General features: G+C 45.1%; 1 protein-coding gene across 3 annotated transcripts in view; it reads right to left on the bottom strand.

Moving 5' to 3' along the window:
- Positions 1 to 22,098, bottom strand: part of LOC137423182 (uncharacterized) — a 115,728-nt gene that overhangs the window by 50,124 nt on the left and 43,506 nt on the right. The window lies entirely within an intron of this gene.

The raw sequence follows: 22,098 nt of genomic DNA, 5'->3' as shown, positions 1-22,098 counted from the left end.
CTTACTTATCCTAAAAATCTGAAATTGCATGCACATGATCTATAACCCATTTGTATTGAAATATTAAATTTGTATTGAAATAAAAAAAACATCTTCTCCCAAACCACCAAATTGATTGACTCGAAACTTTATGTGTGTCATTAACTTGGCATGGTGATTAAAAGATGATCACGAAAACGTCAACCGTCACATGGTGTGGCAGCCATGTTGGATTGAAGGAAAATATTAAATAATTATATCTCTGAAACCGCTTACTCTATCGATGTGAAATTTTACAAACATAATCTAACACCATAGTTGCATGTAGTTTGAAAATGATGACATCATAGGTCATGCGGTTCGGCAGCCATCTTGGATAGAAAAACGAAACTTATCCGATCAACACAAAACCTCACAAACGTGATCCCCTACTTATACATATGCAGAGTGTACATTTTTAAAGGTCATATGTCATGTGGTGTGGCAGCCATATTAGCTTGAAAGCCGATATTTATTTTAAAAATCTCTTCTCTGAAACCGCTTCACCGATCGATGTGAAACCTGTGTTGGCTGGTGAAAATGTGATACTTGAAAACAGCTGAAGTGATTTAAATCAAACTTGCTTATTTTTAGGACAATGAACATCAGTTCAGTGCAATTACTGCAATTACAAAGCATCAGTGCAATTACTAATTGGTAACAATTTTAGGACAGGGACAGTGAGCATCTACCCGTTGTGGGACTATGCGGAGGCATATTGGCGACACAGTCGCATTGCTCTAGTTGAATATATGTTGGGGTTATTTTATTACATAAACAATGACAACAATTAAATGTTATTGATTTCTCAGATATTCCAGAGGCTGAACTCAATTTTATGTTATTCGTAATTGCCAATACATAAGTATTATCAGAAGCTACTGCACAAATTAACGAAAGCCTGCATTATCAAAACAAGACCAATAGTCTAACAATGGCATAGCTGGGCTTGGATCTGCTGAGTAAAGGATCTGCTGTCCCTCTGTCATGTAACCAGATCCTCAGCTCTGATTGGTAGACATTTGTGAGGGACATAACACACAATTAATTCTTAATTCCAGAAGTGGAAGAGAAAAATGTAGAAGAAGCAGAAAGGGAACACCAAAAAAATGTAGAAGAGGGTGAAGGAGAGGGGAACCCAATAACCTGGAAACCCTGGAAATAGGTAGATTTGGAGAAGGTTATTAAAGTCATAAAAGACAATGAGTGGAGATGGGGGGTGACCTGAGATGGTGGTAAATAGCTGTCTTGAAGCATTGAAGGTAAGAATGAGATTGAACGGACTGAGGAAGTTTGTTCCTCAGGTGAGAGAAAACAGGAACGAATGAGCGGTGGTGAGGAGTGAGCCTGGATTTGGGGAGTTTCACCAGAAGTGGGTTACTGGCAGGCCATGTGCACCTGCAGAAACATGGGGGACGGAGAGGGAGGGAGAGAGAGAGCATGGAAAGGGCAGAGGGTGCAAGAACATAAAGGAGATGGTAGAAGACAAAGATACGACTGACCTGTCTGGGATGTGAAAGCACTCGGCCCAGAGACTCAGCTTCATTGCAGGCGATACCAGTGATTTTAAGGGCCTTGGTTTCCACAGCATAAAGCTGAGCAAGATGTTAGGCAGGAGTGTCAGCCCAAAAGGGAGATCAGTACTCCATCAAGCTGTGGATTAAGGCCTTGAAAGTAGATAAAAGTTTAGATGTCCCAATGAAAGATTTTGCATGACATAGGATGCCTGGTTGGCAGCTAGCTTTGGAAGTCAACTTTTACCCAAGACAAGTTTTGCCCAATAAATACCATGGCTGATGATGAAGTTTGAGTGACAATTTTTCAAGAGGCTTAAGGAAGTAGGTCGAAGGGTTCACTGTGGGATTTTAATGTATTTCTTTGAAACATGTATTCCTTTGTGAGATAGAGAACTACTGTTGCCAGATAGAAAGAGGCATTGAGGCAGTGCCTTGTTCTTGGAATTAATGGCAGCTATTGAGGTAATCTGTTGGGCAAACTGTAATCTTGTGTGCTTGACTCCTTTTTCTTTCTCGTGGCTTGTTTTCCGCTTGCGTGGCAAGGAGGGGAGGTTGACCTCTCCTTGAACCACTCCTTATATCCTTCCTTTAGGCTGTTCTTTCGGCTCGTAGGTCACTCTTTGTATTGCTATAAATATGGCAGACTTATTGACTCCTCTCTGGAGAGATATGTGAGGGTTTACGTACGTAATAACGGCTTGCGTAATTGCTTTCTCTCCCCGTGCACGTACTTCAATAAATTTCTCTGTAACAGTCTGAAGGTGTTGGTGGTCCAGTCCAGTACGAGTGACCCCTACATTACCAGATGCTCTTTTCATAAAGACAGAGTATGTCAGGATTGAAAGACATAATCCAAGTGTTGGACAAGCTCGTGATTCTGCAGAAAGGGAAGAAACTACTGAAGAGCACATCTCTCTTGATCCTGGTGAGGAAGCTTGGCCATTTTGTGTGCTTTTGAGGAGAGCATTTTGCTGCGATGATCATTAAGGAGCTTCGATTATTGTTGGCGCAAGGGAGCTGGAGGCCATGCTGTCCTTCCCGAACAATGGTGGAGAACACTGAGAGGGCCGTCTTGGCTGCTCGCTTCGTGGCTCGGTGCGCTCGCGTCATTGGCCGGCGCCATATTGGGCGCTCAGGCGTGGGAGTATCTGCCAACTTCAGCGTGGGACTTGGCCTCGACTGCTGACCTCACCAAAGGATCTTGTTGGACAAGCTAAGTGCTGGCTGAAAGGATTTTACTTTTATTTTATCATTCCCCTGTTGTGTGTTGTGAATCTGTATGGAGGATCCTCATGTAAGGAAATTAATTAACTTCAGTTTTTATTTTGATATTTTCATTCCTTCCTTTATTGGTTCAAGAGTTATCAAACAGAGTGACCACTATATTCGTCATGGGTGTGTGTCTGTGTGTCCGTCTGTCTGCAGCACAACTACCCAATGATATCATCCAATCTTGATGAAACTTGGGTGGGAGGTTGATATCATGATCTAGTTGTGTCCTGCCAAGAGTGGGTCTATTGCGCCCATTGTGGGCGGAGCGATGCTCGAAAAAGATGTCTTTTTAGGGGATAATCGAGTTCAAGATACATCTTCTCCGAGGGAGTTGGTGGAATCTGACAGGGGTTTCAGTATTTGGTTAGGCCAATGTCATGTGTCTAGCCCAACGGAGCTCGATTTTTCATTTTCGCCCCAAGGTCAAGGTCACAAGGTCATGAAATTTAGAAAAGTCGATTTTTGATGGTTTTATTACATTGTTCGCTTCCTGATAGTGTGAAATGTCGTACATGATCTTATATTATCACATACATCATGAAATGCAAGTTTTCCAACAAATTTCAGTATCGGACCTTTGACCTTTGAAGGTCACAAACGTCAAATTTTCAAAGCTGTCGGAATCTAACTGAATTTTCGGTATTGTGTAGCTAACTAACCTCATAACGCAGCGCATTGGGGCCTTTTGTAAATAGGCATGTACACCACATGTCTGGGGCCGACACCTGCCACCCCCGACACCCCAGTCCGGGCCCGTTTCGGTTATAGTCCGTCCTTTGTCATTGAATACCGCTCGCTCGTGAACCATCATCGTCTCCCGACTTGTTCACATTAAAATCATTATTGTTGAATTTTCCTGTTCTTGTTGGCATGGTATTGGATTCGGGAATAAACCCCTGTGTTTCATCAGGTAGACGTATCGCAGTCTCCATCTCGCACACGTCATAACCGCCAAGAATTCGGGACTTCGCCTCGGGAGTTAAAAAAAACGTTCGGCCATTCATCATTCAGTGGTCTTAATCACTGGTGATATGACAATATCTAGCAGCAGGTCAGGGTTGCTTGCGTATAATCATAAAGCTTCTATTTATTATGTACCTACGTATGAAGCACGGTTTGTTATTGCTCACACAATGTGTAAGCATACCCCAATAGTATATATGAAGAGTTCAGGGGCAAAAACCGATAAACGCCATTTTTGATGAAACTGAACTATGTTTACCGAAGTATATGTTTCAATACCTCCGTTTCAGTAGGCAAATCATTTTCTCCCAAAACCCGATCGCGTCCACGTATTTTAAGATACAGCCCATGTCATTTTGATGGGTTTCACCTGGAATGCACAGCAGAAAATCTTGATTTTCTCATTTCAGCAAAAATGGATATATCTGTTTTTGCATCTGAACTCTTCATATACAGTCACGTGAAAAAGTAAGTACACCCCATGTAAAGTTTTGACTTTTTCAACATATTTCAACATACAGCTATTTGATCTTCATTTCAACAATATTGATAGATAAAGGTGATATAATATAACAAATATCATGAAACATTTACATTTTGTAGTCCATTATATAATTTAAATAAACATCTATATTATAATAGCCGTAGATGTTTCTGTCTGTCTGTCTGTCTATCTGTTGGGTGTCTGTCCGGGGTGTGGCTTACTCGGTTTGCAGAGTAGCTCCACCCATAGCTCCACCCATTCTGGGAGTGGCTATAAACAAATATCCACCATTTTATTAACTCGCATAGCTTTGAGTCCTGTTTTGTAGGCCCGTGGTATCTTGCTCTCCCCCAGTTTTATTTCAAATCAAATTCGATAAATCATTTCATTTTTCACAGTCGCTAACATAGTTTTAGACTCGGTTGAAAAAAAACGGGAAGAAAATCCGATGAAAGTTGCCGTTTATAGAACGAAATGAATTCTCAAAGGCCTGTAACTTCAAGGCCATTGAGTCTCTCTCACGCCTTTATCTCCAATCTAACTCACCATATGATTTCATTTTTATCGATGGTTTTACTTTTAGACTCGGTGTCAGCAATAATTGAGAACAATCCACACACGCGGGAAAATGCAGAGATATATTTTTTAAAATCGCGTCATGGTGTATCATACACCGCCCAACATGACACCGCCGGCAATGTGTCGATATATATTAAAAATTCGCTTTTGCTTTTCCGTTAAGATATATTACTTTTTCGTTTGATGATAGTCGTCACAAAAACGTCAACAATGATGCCGACATATATTTCTTCGTTTTTATTTCATTCAACATATTAGCCGGAAGTAAAATATGTTTCAGGAAATTACCGAGAGATATTTCTTCGTTTTTTTTATTAGTTATGTGCGCATACACTTTAAATAGGTTTATTTGAAATCTTTAATTTTCCACAAACATTCCACACACGCGGGAAAATGCAGAGATATATTTTTAAAAATCGTCATGGTGTATCATACACCGCCCAACATGACACCGACGGCAATGTGTCGATATCTATTTTAAATTCGATATATCATTTCATTTTTTCACAGTCGCTAACATAGTTTTAGACTCGGTTGAAAAAAAACGAGAAGAAAATCCGATGAAAGTTGCCGTTTATAGAACGAAATGAATTCTCAAATGCCTGTAACTTCAAGGCCATTGAGTCTCTCTCACGCCTTTATCTCCAATCTAACTCACCATATGATTTCATTTTTATCGATGGTTTTAGAGTCGGTGTCAGCAATAATTGAGAACATTCCACACACGCGGGAAAATGCAGATATATTTTTTAAAATCGCGTCATGGTGTATCATACACCGCCTAACATGACACCGACGGCAACGTGTCGATACATATTAAAAATTCGATATATCATTTCATTTTTCACAGTCGCTAACATAGTTTTCGACTCGGTTGAAAAAAAACGGGAAGGAAATCCAATGAAAGTTGCCGTTTATAGAACGAAATGAATTCTCAAACGCCTGTAACTTCAACTTCAAGGCCATTGAGTCTCTCTCACGCCTTTATCTCCAATCTAACTCACCATATGATTTCATTTTTATCGATGGTTTTGGACTCGGTGTCAGCAATAATTGAGAACATTCCACACACGCGGGAAAATGCAGAGATATATTTTTAAAAATCGCGTCATGGTGTATCATACACCGCCCAACATGACACCGACGGCAACGTGTCGATATATATTAAAAATTCGCTTTTGCTTTTCCGTTAAGATATATTACTTTTTCGTTTGATGACAGTCGTCACAAAAACGTCAACAATGATGCCGACATATATTTCTTCGTTTTTATTTAATTCAACATTATTAGCCGGAAGTAAAATATGTTTCAGGAAATTACCGAGAGATATTTCTTCGTTTTTTAAAATTAGTTATGTGCGAATACACTTTAAATAGGTTTATTTGAAATCTTTAATTTTCCACAATATAATTTACTTGCCATTTATCATTTGATGATTACGAGACAAATTCCTCTTGAGGATCGTGACAATTCATGCGCTGCGTGGAAACTTCTATTTCCAAAATGAATGAGACGATCGATGAAGAACGCAGACTTGAACAGGATGCAGCAAGAAAACGAATGAGACGGGCGAACGAGTCCATCGACGAACGTCAATGCAAACTTGCGGGGTCACCCGTGGGAATCCCACGGGCATGGATGTGTGTGACATTTCGACATATTGAGTTAGATGCTGCACATTCATTTTTACAAAATGGTTACTGGCAAGTCATCAGATCCAGAAATGGTGTAAAAACCACCGTTTAGAGGCCATTTTTCCCCGCAAAGCGGGGGTTGGCCTTTTCGGGGACCGTGGTAGTTGTTGTTTTTTTGTCACCTTTTTGAAGCAATGTTTTACGGCCGGATGCCCTTCCTGACGCCAACCCTTTTTGCCGCCTTCAACGACAAACAGGGAATTACCAGTGAACTGGTACTCAATTAGCCGACCTCGGAAGGATGACAGGCTGAGTCAACCCCCCTGGCATTAATTCGGCGATCGACCGAGATTCGAACCCAGGATCCTAAGCCGGCACCCTAGCCGCTAGCCCAACACCAGAAATGGTGTCATGAACACAATTTATTTACGCACAAGCACAAAAGCAAGACGGGCCGATTTCCGATTCCGACGGGCCGACGGGCGAGACGGGCCGATTTCCGATTCCGACGGGCCGATTTGGAGCAAGAAAAAGAACGAGACGGGAGAAAAAGGAGAGAAACGAGACGGGGAAAGCCGATTGGAGAGGCGAGTGAGGCGCGATTGGAGAGGAGTGTGAGGCGCGATTGGAGAGGAGTGTGAGGCACGATTGGAGAGGAGTGTGAGGCGTGATTGGAGAGGAGTGTGAGGCACGATTGGAGAGGAGTGATTGGAGGGGAGTGTGAGGCACGATTGGAGAGGAGTGTGAGGCACGATTGGAGAGGAGTGTGAGGCGCGATTGGAGAGGAGTGTGAGGCGCGATTGGAGAGGAGTGTGAGGCGCGATTGGAGAGGCGTGTGAAGGATTGGAGAGGAGAGGAGTGTGAGGGATTGGAGAGGTGAGGGATTGGAAAGGAGAGGGATGTGAGGGTTTGGAGAGGAGAGGAGTGCTAGGTGGAGAGAGGAGAGTGTCAGGTGGAGACAGGAGAGTGTCAGGTGGAGACAGGAGAGTGTCAGGTGGAGAGGAGTGAGGGGTCACATATTATGTGAAATAAATAAATTGTGTTCATCACACCATTTCTGGATCTGATGACTTGCCAGTAACCATTTTGTAAAAATGAATGTGCAGCATATAACTCAATATGTCGAAATGTCACACACATCCATGCCCGTGGGATTCCCACGGGTGACCCCGCTAGTTGTTAATATTGTTAATAATAAATAATTGTTAATAAATAGAAATCGGGCGCTACTTTTGACTCACCATATATATATATATATATATATATATATATATATATATATATATATATATATATATATATATATATATATATATATATTGTTACTGTTTTCCACCGCCCTTCTTACCCTTACCAAGGGGGGATTAAGCCCCTTGTTCTTTCTGGGCCTGGCGTAACCGAGAGACTTGAAACGCCTCTTCCGGGCAAAGGCAAGGTAGGGTTTCGGGACCAAGTCTCGCTCGTACCTAAATACCTGCGTCGCCACGGAAGCGGGGAACCAAGCCTCGCACGAGTCACGTGTAATTTGAGTACACCGAGCGGGTTGCGTACCACGTGGTCCATGCAGTCACCTTTAATATTGGACCCCGATTAGAGCGGTTCTATTCATACCACGCTTATAGGCCTCAAGCTGACACCGTGTATCGTTCAATCCCGTTCCGAGGTCAGAGAGACTAAAAAATAATCACTGGTAATCTGAGTACGTGCCGAGTTGTAGCACATACAAAAAGTTTAACTAACAGATCCTGCCAGTTTGAAAGTTTTCCACGCGTTTATGTCGCACTACTTTGTCTTGCATCGAAGGCACTAATTTTGAATCTAGGCCTATCAGAACACTTGCTTGGGTCACATGACATACAAAATGGCGGCGCCCATGTCGCGCTGAATGTTTAGTCATGGCCTCGGGAAAATCGCGTTTAAAGTGCTTCATGCACTTTGAACATGTCGTGAATGACATAACTTCGCCGTTTACACCTCTTAGATGGAGTAAATATCGTGAATGCCTGCAGACGTGGCTGCAATTGGACGGTGAGTGTCACAATCTTGCCAACAGACACCAGTATCTGGTCAACGTCGAGTTCACCAACACCTCCACGAGTCTATGATAGTATGATACACCTCCACGAGTCTAGGATCTACCTCCACGAGTCTACGATACACCTCCACGAGTCTAGGATCTACCTCCACGAGTAAAGGATCTACCTCCACGGGTCTAGGATCTACTTCCACGAGTCTAGGATCTACTTCCACGGGTCTAGGATCTACCTCCACGAGTCTAGGATCTACCTCCATGGGTCTAGGATCTACTTCCACGAGTCTAGGATCTACCTCCACGAGTCTAGGATCTACCTCCACGAGTCTAGGATACACCTCCACGAGTCTAGGATCTACCTCCACGAGTCTAGGATCTACCTCCACGAGTCTAGGATCTACCTCCACGAGTCTAGGATCTACCTCCACGAGTCTACGATCTACCTCCACGAGTCTAGGATCTACCTACACTGCTAATTATACCCCAAGTTATTGTGCAGGGTGGGACGAAACGAGCTCTGTTGTACAATGTCTGCATCGGTGGGTGATATTGGATATGCGTCCGCCTGCGTTCGGTCAACCCACTGTTTACGTTTGATCTCGATTAAAGGTCACATGACAGAGGTAAAACCTCAGATGTTTCAAACTCGAGTTATGATCTGCAAAAATATTTTCAAAGGGCATTTTCAAAGCCTGTTTTTTCAAAGGCCTGTTCAAAAAATATTTCAAAGGCCTGTTACACCCAAAAAATTAATCTGTCCATCTTTGCACAGCAGGCCATTGTGGTGTCAAATTTGGTTGTTGTAGTTGTATCACTTCGGACAGTTCTCTCGAACAAGCCCTTGACACAAAGACAGCGGATCGATCTCCCAGAAACGACCCAGAGATCCCCCACATCGAGGATGGTGTGACCCACCTTCACGAAGTCAGGGCCACGTCAGAGTTGGAGAAAGAGAGAAGCAGGGACAAGAGGGAAAGGGACGGTCCATGGGGACCAATCGGCACTCTGACCCTAATAAAGCGCTGACCTGACGAATCCGGGCAGCCGGACAGAATGGGGAAGATTTTGCCCCCGAATTGCATTGGGGGGGAGGGGGAAGGGTTCGACCACCATCAAGAAGCATCCGCGATATTTACTGTCGTTTGATTGAAATCCCTTCTCTCGTCCACAAGTTGTTGTGGTAACCAAGATTTTAAATTAAAGGTCACATGACCATGGTCCCTTTGACCTTTTCAACCCAAAATCGAACCAGTTCATCTTTGCATTACAGTTCATACCAATTTTGTTATCTATCTATAATTCCAGCAATCTCTGTGTGTATGTTTGTATGTTTGTATGTTTGTATGTTTGTATGTTTGTATGTATGTTTGTCTGTGACCGCTGTTTCTCGACAACTACCGGTCCGATATACTTGAAACTTGCCAGGTATATTGCTGGGGACCCGAGGATGTGCCTTTTCAAGGTTTTAAATTAATCGCAGAAGTAGTTACCGAGCTATGTCCAAAAAACGATTCAACCAATCAGAGAGCAGCGAGCTATCACGTGTGCCGAACGTGGCGAACAGACTCTGCCTCGGATGGCACATTTGAGAGCGTATTCATTTATTTCCCGTCGGCAAACTATGTTGGCGCTATGTTGGCGTTAAACGATGTTTTAAAACTAATTAAAACTAATTTGCGATTCTTTCGCTTTCCTGCGATATGCGACCTTCCGGACAGTCAAATGAGGACGTCACTTCCGGACTTACGTAGCGGCGAGCGGGCGCCATTTGGAGGAGCTGGGAGGACTCAGTCGTGATAGAGTGAGCCTGAGTGAGTATATCAAGACAAGAACAAGATCTAGAAGGAGGTATGTACGGTGCGATTCATATAATATATTGTTTAGTTATCGTCGATGAGGAATTTGGGGGCCCGATTAACTGCAGCGCCATCCGAGCTGCGGCGTCGGGACGATACATTCATTGTACGGTAACATCACGCACTTACGGGCACGTCCTATATATATAGTACGGGCATGCCCTAGTCATACCAATTATTACAGTTCATACCAATAAGCCAATCCCCATAAGCGGTTATTCTGGAAACGAAAGTCTGGTACGGACCGACAACCGGACGGACAACCGTCCTGCGGAGGCATAAAAACGTGCACTGTATACTAATTTTAATAATAAAATACTCACGATCACCTTGCTGTTCTACCTGAGCTAAATAATTGCTGATTAATTCTACCTGAGATTTTTCAAGTATATTGCTTGATCTTGTGCGTTATTCTGTCTGTTTGTCTGTCTGTCTGTCAGTCAGGTGCCGACAGGTCACAATTTTCAACCGATCTTCACGAAATTTCACCAAATTGTAGAGTTGATGATAAGCAAGAAGCTTATTGGTTTTGGGATCAAAAGGTCAATAGGTCAACATAGGCCAAAGTTCACCAACTTTGTCGAATTTCTAAAATCCTCAATTTTCATCCGATTGCCTTGAAATTGTAAGCAGATTTGTGCTACTTGAGCCCGTGGACATTCAGAATTTTCGCATACATCGAAGCCTGCATCTTTGCGTATTGACACAACCGTGAATAAACTATCATGCGATTTCATTCAGGTGTGTGCCTTATTATTATATATGGATTGATACTTAATGTATCAATGGATTATCATGTATTCATCGGATTCGTACCGCCGACCATAATACCAAGCTTCCCTACTCTACATTCACGATGCTATCCCTGGTCATCATGCGGTCCCCATATGCATCTGGAGGCATTTTTAGTGTCGCCCTCTTCATCCGTTGTTTTCCAGACAACCACGAAACGTCGCCAATAAGCAGTATCCCTTCCATATGCCAAGCTTACCCATTTTCGAGAGGATATCTCTGATGGTTTCGAAAATATTTTGGGTTAATTTCGGAGAAATTCATTGAATTTTACAATAGGTACGTACGACAAAAGTACATTTTTTACATTTCCGCTGTATGATGCGTGCGTAAGTAAGAGCCTTCAAAACTGGCAGGGCCACAGAACCATGGGAGGTCTGTGCCGAGCATAAATTCCTAGGCTGAATTATATGTACTGACGGAGATACCAGGCCGCAAAGTCGGCACCGGAGCTAAAAATCCTCCCTTTTGACTCTACATGACCTAGTTTGACGTGGTCGTTCACGGAAACTGGCAGGATTTCAGAGTTAAACCTTTAACACAAGGTCAGGCATGTTGTATACAATAAAACAATGCATAGAAATCGTAGTCCCACGAGTTCGGAATGAAACTCATTTTTTTGGCACTATTTCAGGCCTCAGCTTGAGGCCTATTAGTCAATGATGGGAAACACAAGAACAATCGAATGGAAGGAAGAACACAGGTTTAATTATTATTCCCAATATTATGTACAATGATCGGTAGAAGCAGAGACACAGAGCAGAACTTAAGCAGTCTTATTATAAAGCCCAGACATGGGCCAGTTCGCACTCACACAGGGAATTGCAGGCAGGATGATGTTCAGGCCAACCGCGCCGACTTGGTCATCCAGGAACGGCCCCGTCTGGCTCTCTTTGGTCACAGCACGTCCCGCGATGATGGCAAGCAGGTGGTGGAAGGATCGTCGTAGCGCGTCTCCCGAACAAAAGGCAGATAATGAGGCAGGAAGGAAACGTACGCGTCTCTCAGCACGTCTGGGCGGTTCCACGGCGCGTTTAGCAACCAGCGCGCTATCACACATGTAACCCAATGCAATAGCGGCTCGGCTTTAAGCTTGACCGAGCATCACTTTAATATGAGAGCGTATCTTGGTTCATGCGCGTCTTTCTCCGATTTCGTATCTCTCAAACTCCACTGCTGCCCGCACTCCTTCCACTCCTCTTCTCTTCTCATCAGTCCTCCGCTCCACTACCAACTGCTCGACTCCTCTTCTCTTCTCCTCGTAACTCAATTGCTGAACTCCTCGGCCCGCACTGCCGCTTCAACTCGAGAGTCCTTACCGCGCTTCACTCTTACTCCGAACTGCCGCTCTCGACTCCTCCTACTCTTCTGCCCTTGGGGGCTTTGCGCGACGGGTTATATTTGCCACGCCCTGAGCCTTCTCGAACGTTCCAACCACGCCCTGTGACGCATTGCCGCAGCCACTCCCTTTGAGCTCTGATTGGTGGCTTGCGCTTACCGTCAGCTTCTTCGCCGCCCTCATTCGGTCCCTGCTCGATTTGCCAGGCCGGCCTCGTGTTAATTCGCGCCAAAGAGCCAAAGGCAGCACAAAGAGGCATAAGGCGATGGAGGCGGCATAAGGCAATGGAAGCGATGAAAGGACCTATTCTCATTATTCTACTCAACGCAAGACTAACACAGGAAAAGGACTATTCTTACACATACTATGAGATAACTGCACTATCGCGAGGCTACGTGTTGTTTGTGTGACTATACGATGAGGGGGAAATTTAACCGTTATTATACAAAACTCAAAACCGCAACAATATATATATATATATATACATATTGTTGCGGATATGAGGACTGTATTTTTTTTGATTGTGTGTATTATTATTATTGTTTATTCTGCGCCTCCTGCCTCCGGAGCTGTGTAAAGGTCAAAGGGTGTCCCATAATTAGTCCATAAAGCATCCACACAACAGCTAATCATAGAATACCCCTGTTCGATAGCTTATATCTTATTATGTGTTTTTAGGGTAAGGCTGTGTCTCCCATTAATTGAAATACTCCATTGCACCAGTGAAAGAGATAGATTCCCTTCATTCCCACTCCCAAAACTTCCATTCCCCCTTTTCGTCAATTGCCAACTGCATTTTGGGCGGTTTTCTCTTCATCCACCATTGGCCACGAGGCAGGGTTGGGGAAGAAAGGCGGGTCCCCACCTCGTCATAGAGGGGAGGAGTGAGTCAGCCCCACTCAACCAACCACGAACAAGGGGTTGGACTTGGAGAGGGTGTGGAGAGAAACATCGAGGAGGTTCGCGAAGGTTGAGGGGTGGGGCCTATATAACCCGCAGGCAGGGCGTTCCCAAGGCAGAAGGGAGAGGAGCTTTGACGACAGAGAGACGAGAAGAAGTCCAGGGTTGAACTGCAGCTCGAGCCACCGAAACTGCACTCACTGCAGCTCGAGCCACCGAAACTGCACTTGCTGCAGCTCGAGCCACTGAAACTGCATTTGCTGCAGCTGGAGCCACCGAAACTGCAGCCACAGCAGCGTGAGGCCTGGACGGCAGTTTGGAGCAGGGCCGCGAAGGAGCGGCGGCTGCCCACGAGTCGATCAGCTGCAGAACTAGTTGGACCTCCCTATCCCGCCAGCCATCCACCAGCCACCCACCTGCCATCCCTATCATCATTCCCCGTGTAACTGTGCTCATAGTCTGTCTTTTGTCTTGTCCCTGGGTAGTAACAATAAGTCTGTATAAGCTAGTATTTTCACTGTGTCACCTGCGTCTCATGTGCTTGTAAATAAACGTGACTGCTGTCTTTTTGCTTATGTGTGTGAATAGTAAATAAATTTAGTAGTATTTCCAAACCTTTCTTTGCCTTCGTCTTCTTCCTCTTTGTATTCGGTCGCTTTAGAGTTTTCCCGATTGAATAGCGGTGGCGCGATCCGGCCAAAGTTTGGGGCAAATCGGGTATTAGTCGGGGAATAACTGTTCGGTCGCGGTAATACCAACCGCTCGGTAAATAACATCTTTAACCGCGTCCGTAACAATTGGTGTCAGGAGTGGGATTCGAACCTGGGACTAAATTTATTTAGCCCAAATTCTGGACACCAATTGTGTTATTACCGTAACAATTGGTGTCTGGGAGTGAGATACGGACCTGAAGCGCGCTTAACGCGCTCAAAATTACAAGCTGCTGAAAAATTGTGTTTTAAAAGAAAAACCCGAATTTTGAAATCGCGCCATGGCTGGTCAAGGCGATCGGATGCCGGTGGGTGAGCTAGAGGAGGGGTTAGGAGTAACCCAGGATCAGAGGGACGAAGTAGAGGAGAACATTGGCAATGTGGTTCAGGGAGTATCAGACGCACAAAATGGCATCCTCGCGCACGTGGGTGTAGCGGCACCAAATTTTGCCGCGCCCATGACCGTAGCAGCGCCACTGGTGGATTGGAATCTTTTTATGATCCAAATGAAGGCCCTTATGGAGGCTCAGAGTGAGCAAATGGGGGCAATGAGGGGCGAAATGGGGGGCAAAATGGGGGGCAAAATGGGAGAAATGGGGGAACGGCTAGAAGCTAAATTTGAGGGGTTAGACAACGGGATAAAAGAGGTAAAGAATGGGTTAACGGGGGTGGAAAATAGAATGGCTGCCCAGGAGAATCAGTTAGAGGGGGTGAAAAATGGGTTAATGGGGTTAGAAAATAGGATGGAAGACAAATTGCGGGAAATAGGGGAGCAATCCGCCCGGGAAATCGAACAGATGGGGAACCAGATGGAGGAGATGAAGGAGGAGATACGACGAGGTGTAAGTGAGGAGGTCTCGGGGGTACGCGAGGAGGTAAAGTGAGGTGAAAAGCGTATAGAGAAAGAGGTGAGAAATGGGTCGGCAAAGTTACAAGGGGGAATAGAGGATCTGACGGAGGAGGTGGAACAGCTGACAGAGGGACAAACGGAGTTAGTGGAGCAGGTTCAAAGGAACACTGCGGTACTAGGAGGGTTAAAGGCGACACAAAAAGAAATTAAAAATGACTTAATAGCGACACAGAGGCAATGTCAGATGGTACGTGAGGGACTGACAATGAGGTTGGATGAGGTGACAGAAGTAATGGAGACAAAGGACCGGCAGGTGAGGATGCACATAGAGACGGTCACGGTAGCCTTAGAGGACGAACTTGAGGAGACGCACTGGGAAATAAAAGAGGTGAAGCAAAAATTAGAGGAAGTGGAAGAAGAGGTGAGTGAAATTAAGAAAAGACGGACAGAAACTAAAAGAGAAATCCAGGAGGAGGTGATGGAATTGGTACAAGGTCGGTGCTCAACTCATAATGTGATTCTCACTAACCAAATAAAGAGTTTGCAGGTGGCGAAGGAGGTGAGGAGACGAGGTGCCAAGGTGAGTGGCGATATACGTGGAAATGTAGATGATGTGAGGGGAGCTCCAGTCGGCTTGGGGATTGGTTCGGATCCGGGTGTTCGTGAGAGGCCGTTGGTGAAGTGTGCGACAGGTCTGGTGTGCGAAAAAAGAGGTGTGCGAGAATGTCCGACTCTGGGGTGTGTGAGGAAAAAGTGCGCGCCGAGGAATGAGTGTGCTGTCGAGAGTGAGTCAGTCGTAGCGCGTGTGCGAGGGAGCACATGGAAGCGCGTAGTGAGGAGTGTTACGGAGGAAGTAACGAAAGAGGGTGCGCAAGAGGATGCGCGAGAAAGGTGTGTAACGGACAGGTGCATGGGGAAAGAGTGCGCTGTCAAGAGTAAGGGAGAATGCACGCCTGTGGTGAGTGTTACAGAGGAAGTAACGGGAGAGTGTGCGCAAGAGTGTGCGCGAGAAAGGTGTGTAACGGACAGGGGCATGAGGAAAGAGTGCACAGTCGAGAGTAAGGGTGAGTGCGTTGTCAAGCGTGGTGGTGAAAGTAGTGAGAGTGACACGGAGCGTGAGTTGGTTGTGACAGGTGAGCGAGGATGTACACCTGGAATGGAAGGATGCACACCTGGAATGGTAGAGCGTGTATGGGAATGCACGCTGGAAGTAGTAGTGAGGCACGTGGTTGGGTGTGCGAGTGAGAGCACACCCGTGATTGTCACAGAGGAGGTGACCGAGGAAGGGGCGCGAAGAGGTGTGTTGGTGAGGTGTGCGAACAACGAATGTGTGCCAAAGTGTTCGGTGGTCAGGTGTGTGACCAAGTCTGTGAGTGGAATGAGTGTACCTGGGTGTGTAAGAGAAGGTGCAATGACCAAGAGCAGGGAGACGGCTGGATGTATGAGCAAGAAAGGGGTAGCGTATGCGTGTAAGCATGCAGGTGAGGCATCGACAGTAACCGGGTTAGCGGTTAGAACGACATATAGCCGAATCGGGCCCTCGGTGCGTGCCGGGCTTCGCGTGCCGCGAGAACCAGCGGGGATCCGAACCGCGGCGGGTCCGAAAGGACCGCCGTACGCGATCCACGCTGGGCCTCGCTTTGAACGGCCGCGTCCGTGCTCCACTAGGCGGAGCGAGCAGCCCGATAGGAAGGGTCGTCATGGCGACCACTTTTTATTGAGACGTTCCGGCAGGTCGAGATCGCGCAATTGGATGGCTCGGTGCCGAGATGGTGCGTGGGATTTCGGCCCGGGTAAGCCTCCTTCCCTGCACCGAATGTCGGACGCATCCAACCGCCAGTACCAAAGAACCCGCATTCATTGCTCGGCTGTACGAAGCCGGGCTGTAGACGTGAATTGGCACACCGAGAGGATCTAGTAAGTAGACTGTGATGACGAGGATAGTGTTTTGGCCCCGAAATTAGAAAAACAAAATTTGATGATTGGCAGATGATTGGCAAATTTTTGATTGGCTGAAATTTGGTGAGCAAAATTGATAGTGGGACCTCCCCGATGTGGTGGGATGGGCAATCCACCATCCCTCACAGGGGGGGCAAAGGAGCACTAGATTATGGGGTGTATGGCAGTGAAAACTAGCCCGGGTGGGTTCGGATATTGTGTGTAGGGCCCTAGAAGATGACATTAGGTAACGTTAAGATTAGTTAGTGACAAGGATACCTGTAGTGGGGACGCAGGTAGTTTAGAGTGGATGATAATGACGTGGTATGTGCTTAGTTTAAAGGGAAGACGGGGAGCACTAAGTTAGCAGGGCAACAGGTAGTTCAGATGATGCCGAGTGAGTGTTGGAGGTGTATTCAAGTGTATTGAGCAGTGTGTGAGGAACAGGTGTGACTGAACAGGTGTGATTGCACAGGTGTGCAACTGAACAGGTGGATGGAGCAGTGTATGAGGGAGTGATAGTGATGAGTCGTGCTGACCAAATGGTCCAGGAAGAGGAGGAGGGTGCAGGTGGCACCAGGTGTGAGTGCACAGGTGTGCAACAACAGGTATGGAGAATGGTTGTGTGGAATAAATGGTAGTGTGGAATATCTGGGGTATTGGAATGGATGGTCGCGGAGTGAGTATGGTGGAAATTGTGGAGTGGAGTGGATGGTGCGAAGGTGTGAATGGGGGAAGGATGGACCCCCATCACGGATACCCGGGGCGGGTAGTGTAAGTGTTAGGTAGAGGGTACAGGTAAATTGTGGTTGGATATTGGCATCTGTGGTGCGGTTGGAAGAATGATGTTTGGATGGGTGCATTAGTGTTGTGGAAATGGCTGGGCGTGTAGCCTGTTAGTGTGTGTAGTTGGTTTGGGCACTCCACCACTGTGAGGATGTCGGCCAGGTGAGGCCGCAGGTGGGCTCTGGGAGCCGGTAGTTGTTGTGGATGGGGCCTGAGGATCCGGAGGACGGACCCGGGTAGCCCAGTGCCAGAGGGCACCGAGTGGGGTGACAGAGCCAGGAGGGGCCTTCCCCAGTTAGTTAGGTTAGGGTGAGGAGCTAGGTAAGCTAGGGTGGCAACTGCAGTGGTGGAGGTGTGCAGGTGGGTAGACCTGCTGGGAGAGCTACACGTCACAGCCCAGAAATTGTGCAAGGGCACCGGGAGATGAATCGGGGGAGTGAGACCCCAAATTGAGAAGCACCACAGTTTGGTCAATGGGAATTGGTTTTTAAAACCCATAGTGTAAGTTGGCCAATGGATTGGCAGGGAAAGACCCCGGGTAGTGTAAAGTGTGTTAAAGTCATTTAGAGGATAGTTAGGATTAGGAAGTCTCCTCGCACCATCTGCATCCACTCACCTGAGGTGACAGGTACTCCACACCATGCCATGTTTTGATTATTTTTTATGATGCAAATGTTTGGATTGTGAGACGCATCATGACGTGGGTGTGACATTGTGCTTTGTGTTCCATCTCTTCCTCCTTATGAGGATTGATGATGAATTGATGATGGCAAATTTAGAAGTAGAGGGATTGTGGAGACGAATTTGGTATTGAGGAAATATGGGGAAGACGTGACGGTAGCGACGGATTGTAATGTGTAGATTTTTGTACATATGGGGTAAGGGCAAGGGTAGTGTAGGTGACAGGGGGGTGACGTACGGTAGGGACGAGCTTTCTCACTTCGCCCTCCGTACGCATTTCGCCTTGCATTGCCTTATTGATGTGTACCCTTGTGACCTTACCCCTCGCTCATTTGTCTCTTTTGTCTCCCACATGACCTGTGTGCCATTGGGCGCCGAGGGGAGCGTGCGTGAGTCCTCCATTGTGCGCCCGGAATTCCCAGAACCAGCTGTCTGCATCGATGCACCACATTATGGACCACATGCCTGTGGCCGAGCACCACTGATGGACCCCATGGGTTGGGGCATGGCCCCTCTGCTGGAACCGGCCATGAGGGCCCGAAATCTTGCTGGCGGACCTTGGCCACAGGGCACCGATGCCCCACAGGTGAACCACACGTAGTCGGCCCTGTGGGCCATAAATAAAATAAAATAAAAAGGACACATTGGGTGCAAGTTTTAATACAAATAGGCCGCCAGTAAGAAAATGAAAGAATGACAACATCTGGAAGAACAAATAATAATAACCAGCAGAGGGAGCCGAAGAGCAAGAGACCACCTGCAGGGTTAGGGGTTGTTGGTTTTATTTTCTTGAACAATGGTGACTGCACCGATTGGTGCTTGGGTGCTTTAATGGTGCATTGATGCAGAGCAGACTGTCTCCCCCCCCAGAAAGAACAATTACAGGTCCTGGGTTAGTTTTGTAAATAAAAGCAGAGTCATTGTAAATAATGCTCCCCACCGTCAGTGTGTAGTTTGAAGACCATTCCGCAATTCGGTTAACTGTGGGCGTAAGTCTGTTAGGCAAGGTGCAATGGAGCAGCGGGACACATTTATTTATGTTTTAAAAACTGTCGCACTCAGGGTCAGGTTAAAAGTAGAGGGAACAACACCTACGTGTCACACTAAATAAAAGTTGTAGGCCCGGGATGTGCCTAAGAGGAGGAGGGTGCAGTGTTGCGGATATGAGGACTGTATTTTTTTTGATTGTGTGTATTATTATTGTTTATTCTGCGCCTCCTGCCTCCGGAGCTGTGTAAAGGTCAAAGGGCGTCCCATAATTAGTCCATAAAGCATCCACACAACAGCTAATCATAGAATACCCCTGTTCGATAGCTTATATCTTATTATGTGTTTTTGGGGTAAGGCTGTGTCTCCCATTAATTGAAATACTCCATTGCACCAGTGAAAGAGATAGATTCCCTTCATTCCCACTCCCAAAACTTCCACTCCCCCTTTTCGTCAATTGCCAACTGCATTTTGGGCGGTTTTCTCTTCATCCACCATTGGCCACGAGGCAGGGTTGGGGAAGAAAGGCGGGTCCCCACCTTGTCATAGAGGGGAGGAGTGAGTCAGCCCCACTCAACCAACCACGAACAAGGGGTTGGACTTGGAGAGGGTGTGGAGAGAAACATCGAGGAGGTTCGCGAAGGTTGAGGGGTGGGGCCTATATAACCCGCAGGCAGGGCGTTCCCAAGGCAGAAGGGAGATGAGCTTTGACGACAGAGAGACGAGAAGAAGTCCAGGGTTGAACTGCAGCTCGAGCCACCGAAACTGCACTCACTGCAGCTCGAGCCACCGAAACTGCACTTGCTGCAGCCCGAGCCACTGAAACTGCATTTGCTGCAGCTGGAGCCACCGAAACTGCAGCCACAGCAGCGTGAGGCCTGGACGGCAGTTTGGAGCAGGGCCGCGAAGGAGCGGCGGCTGCCCACGAGTCGATCAGCTGCAGAACTAGTTGGACCTCCCTATCCCGCCAGCCATCCACCAGCCACCCACCTGCCATCCCTATCATCATTCGCCGTGTAAGTGTGCTCGTAGTCTGTCTTTTGTCTTGTCCCTGGGTAGTAACAATAAGTCTGTATAAGCTAGTATTTTCACTGTGTCACCTGCGTCTCATGTGCTTGTAAATAAACGTGACTGCTGTCTTTTTGCTTATGTGTGTGAATAGTAAATAAATTTAGTAGTATTTCCAAACCTTTCTTTTTGCCTTCGTCTTCTTCCTCTTTGTATTCGGTCGCTTTAGAGTTTTCCCGATTGAATAGCGGTGGCGCGATCCGGCCAAAGTTTGGGGCAAATCGGGTATTAGTCGGGGAATAACTGTTCGGTCGCAGTAATACCAACCGCTCGGTAAATAACATCTTTAACCGCGTCCGTAACAATATATATATATATATATATATATATATATATATATATATATATATATATATATATATATGTATGTATATATATATATATATTTATGGAAAACATTTATTCCTTAAGTTATAAAGCCCATTTCTGTTTTACTTTTCACTGTTTCTGCCTCATAATACCAAAATAGCAGTAACAGCAAGATTAATCCTCAATCCCCATTTTATTTATATAATCTCAGATTTAATTTGGCTCAGGTTATTCAAGATTTGATTTTATAAATGAAAAGACTTCATCAATTATTTATTGCTTGTTATTGAAGCATCTAACATTCTTATAATCTAAAGTTAAATGCTATTTTTTTTTCCCACAAGATTTTCCTTAATTTAAAAAAACTTGTTCATATATATATATATATATATATATATATATATATATATATGTATATATATATATATATATATATATATATATATATATATATATATATATATATATATGTATATATATATATATATAGGATTATTTCTTAGAAACAGATAAACAGATTTCTAAACAGATATACAGTATATATATATATATATAGATATATATATACTTCTTATTAAACAGATGTTATTTATGTGATTTTATGAAGGTATTTCTGTCCTCTGTTTGTGTAGGTATCTAAAATAAATATTTGCATAGAAGAAACAGAACCTTGATTGAGGTCTGCTAATCACCATGGGGGGAAAAAGGAGAAACTGGTGTTTTTTGGCATTAAACCTTTAGTGTAAAATAGGGTTAGATCTGACGAAGGATTAACGCCTGATATCCAAGCTTTTTCTTGCTTCCAGTTAACATACTTCAATCAATGTTCTGTTGATTTCATCCATTGTTCTACCTGTTTGCCTATGCAGACTTACACTAAATATATATTTGTTGGGATTAAATGCATCTTGAAAGGATGTCCACAAGTGTGGTTGTGAGTCACATAATTCACAGCAGCTATTTCAAAGTAATTTTATTTTTAACATTATTCTCGACCTAGTTTTTAGTTTGACAGTTTTCCCACAAGTTATTGGTCAATGGAAATCCTAGTTGTTTGGAAACGAGCTTTTCTGGGTGTTGAGCATGATCATCAGGTTGCTGGTCGTAAGCTAAAAACTTCCATTGGAATCAGTGAGTGAATGGAATTTTCCATTATCTTGGATGCGTTAGCGGATCGGTGGTTACTCAAAAATCCAATCGGTTTGACAACTTGGAAATTCTCTGACAGTGTCAAATTAATTGTTGGGCCAAAATCAGCATCTTCCTAATACTGTCGATAGTAGCAAGGGCCGTGTATTAATTTTGGTTTGTGTTAATTTTTACACTTTTTACCTTTGCTGGAAAGCTAATCAAATTTTTATAGTTTGTGAAAGTTTTCTGTAT

This window comes from Myxine glutinosa, chromosome 3, assembly GCF_964187855.1.
Source record: "Myxine glutinosa chromosome 3, kmMyxGlut1.1, whole genome shotgun sequence".
In the NCBI taxonomy this organism is placed as follows: Eukaryota; Metazoa; Chordata; class Myxini; order Myxiniformes; family Myxinidae; genus Myxine; species Myxine glutinosa.
This window is presented reverse-complemented; position numbering and strand designations above follow the sequence as displayed.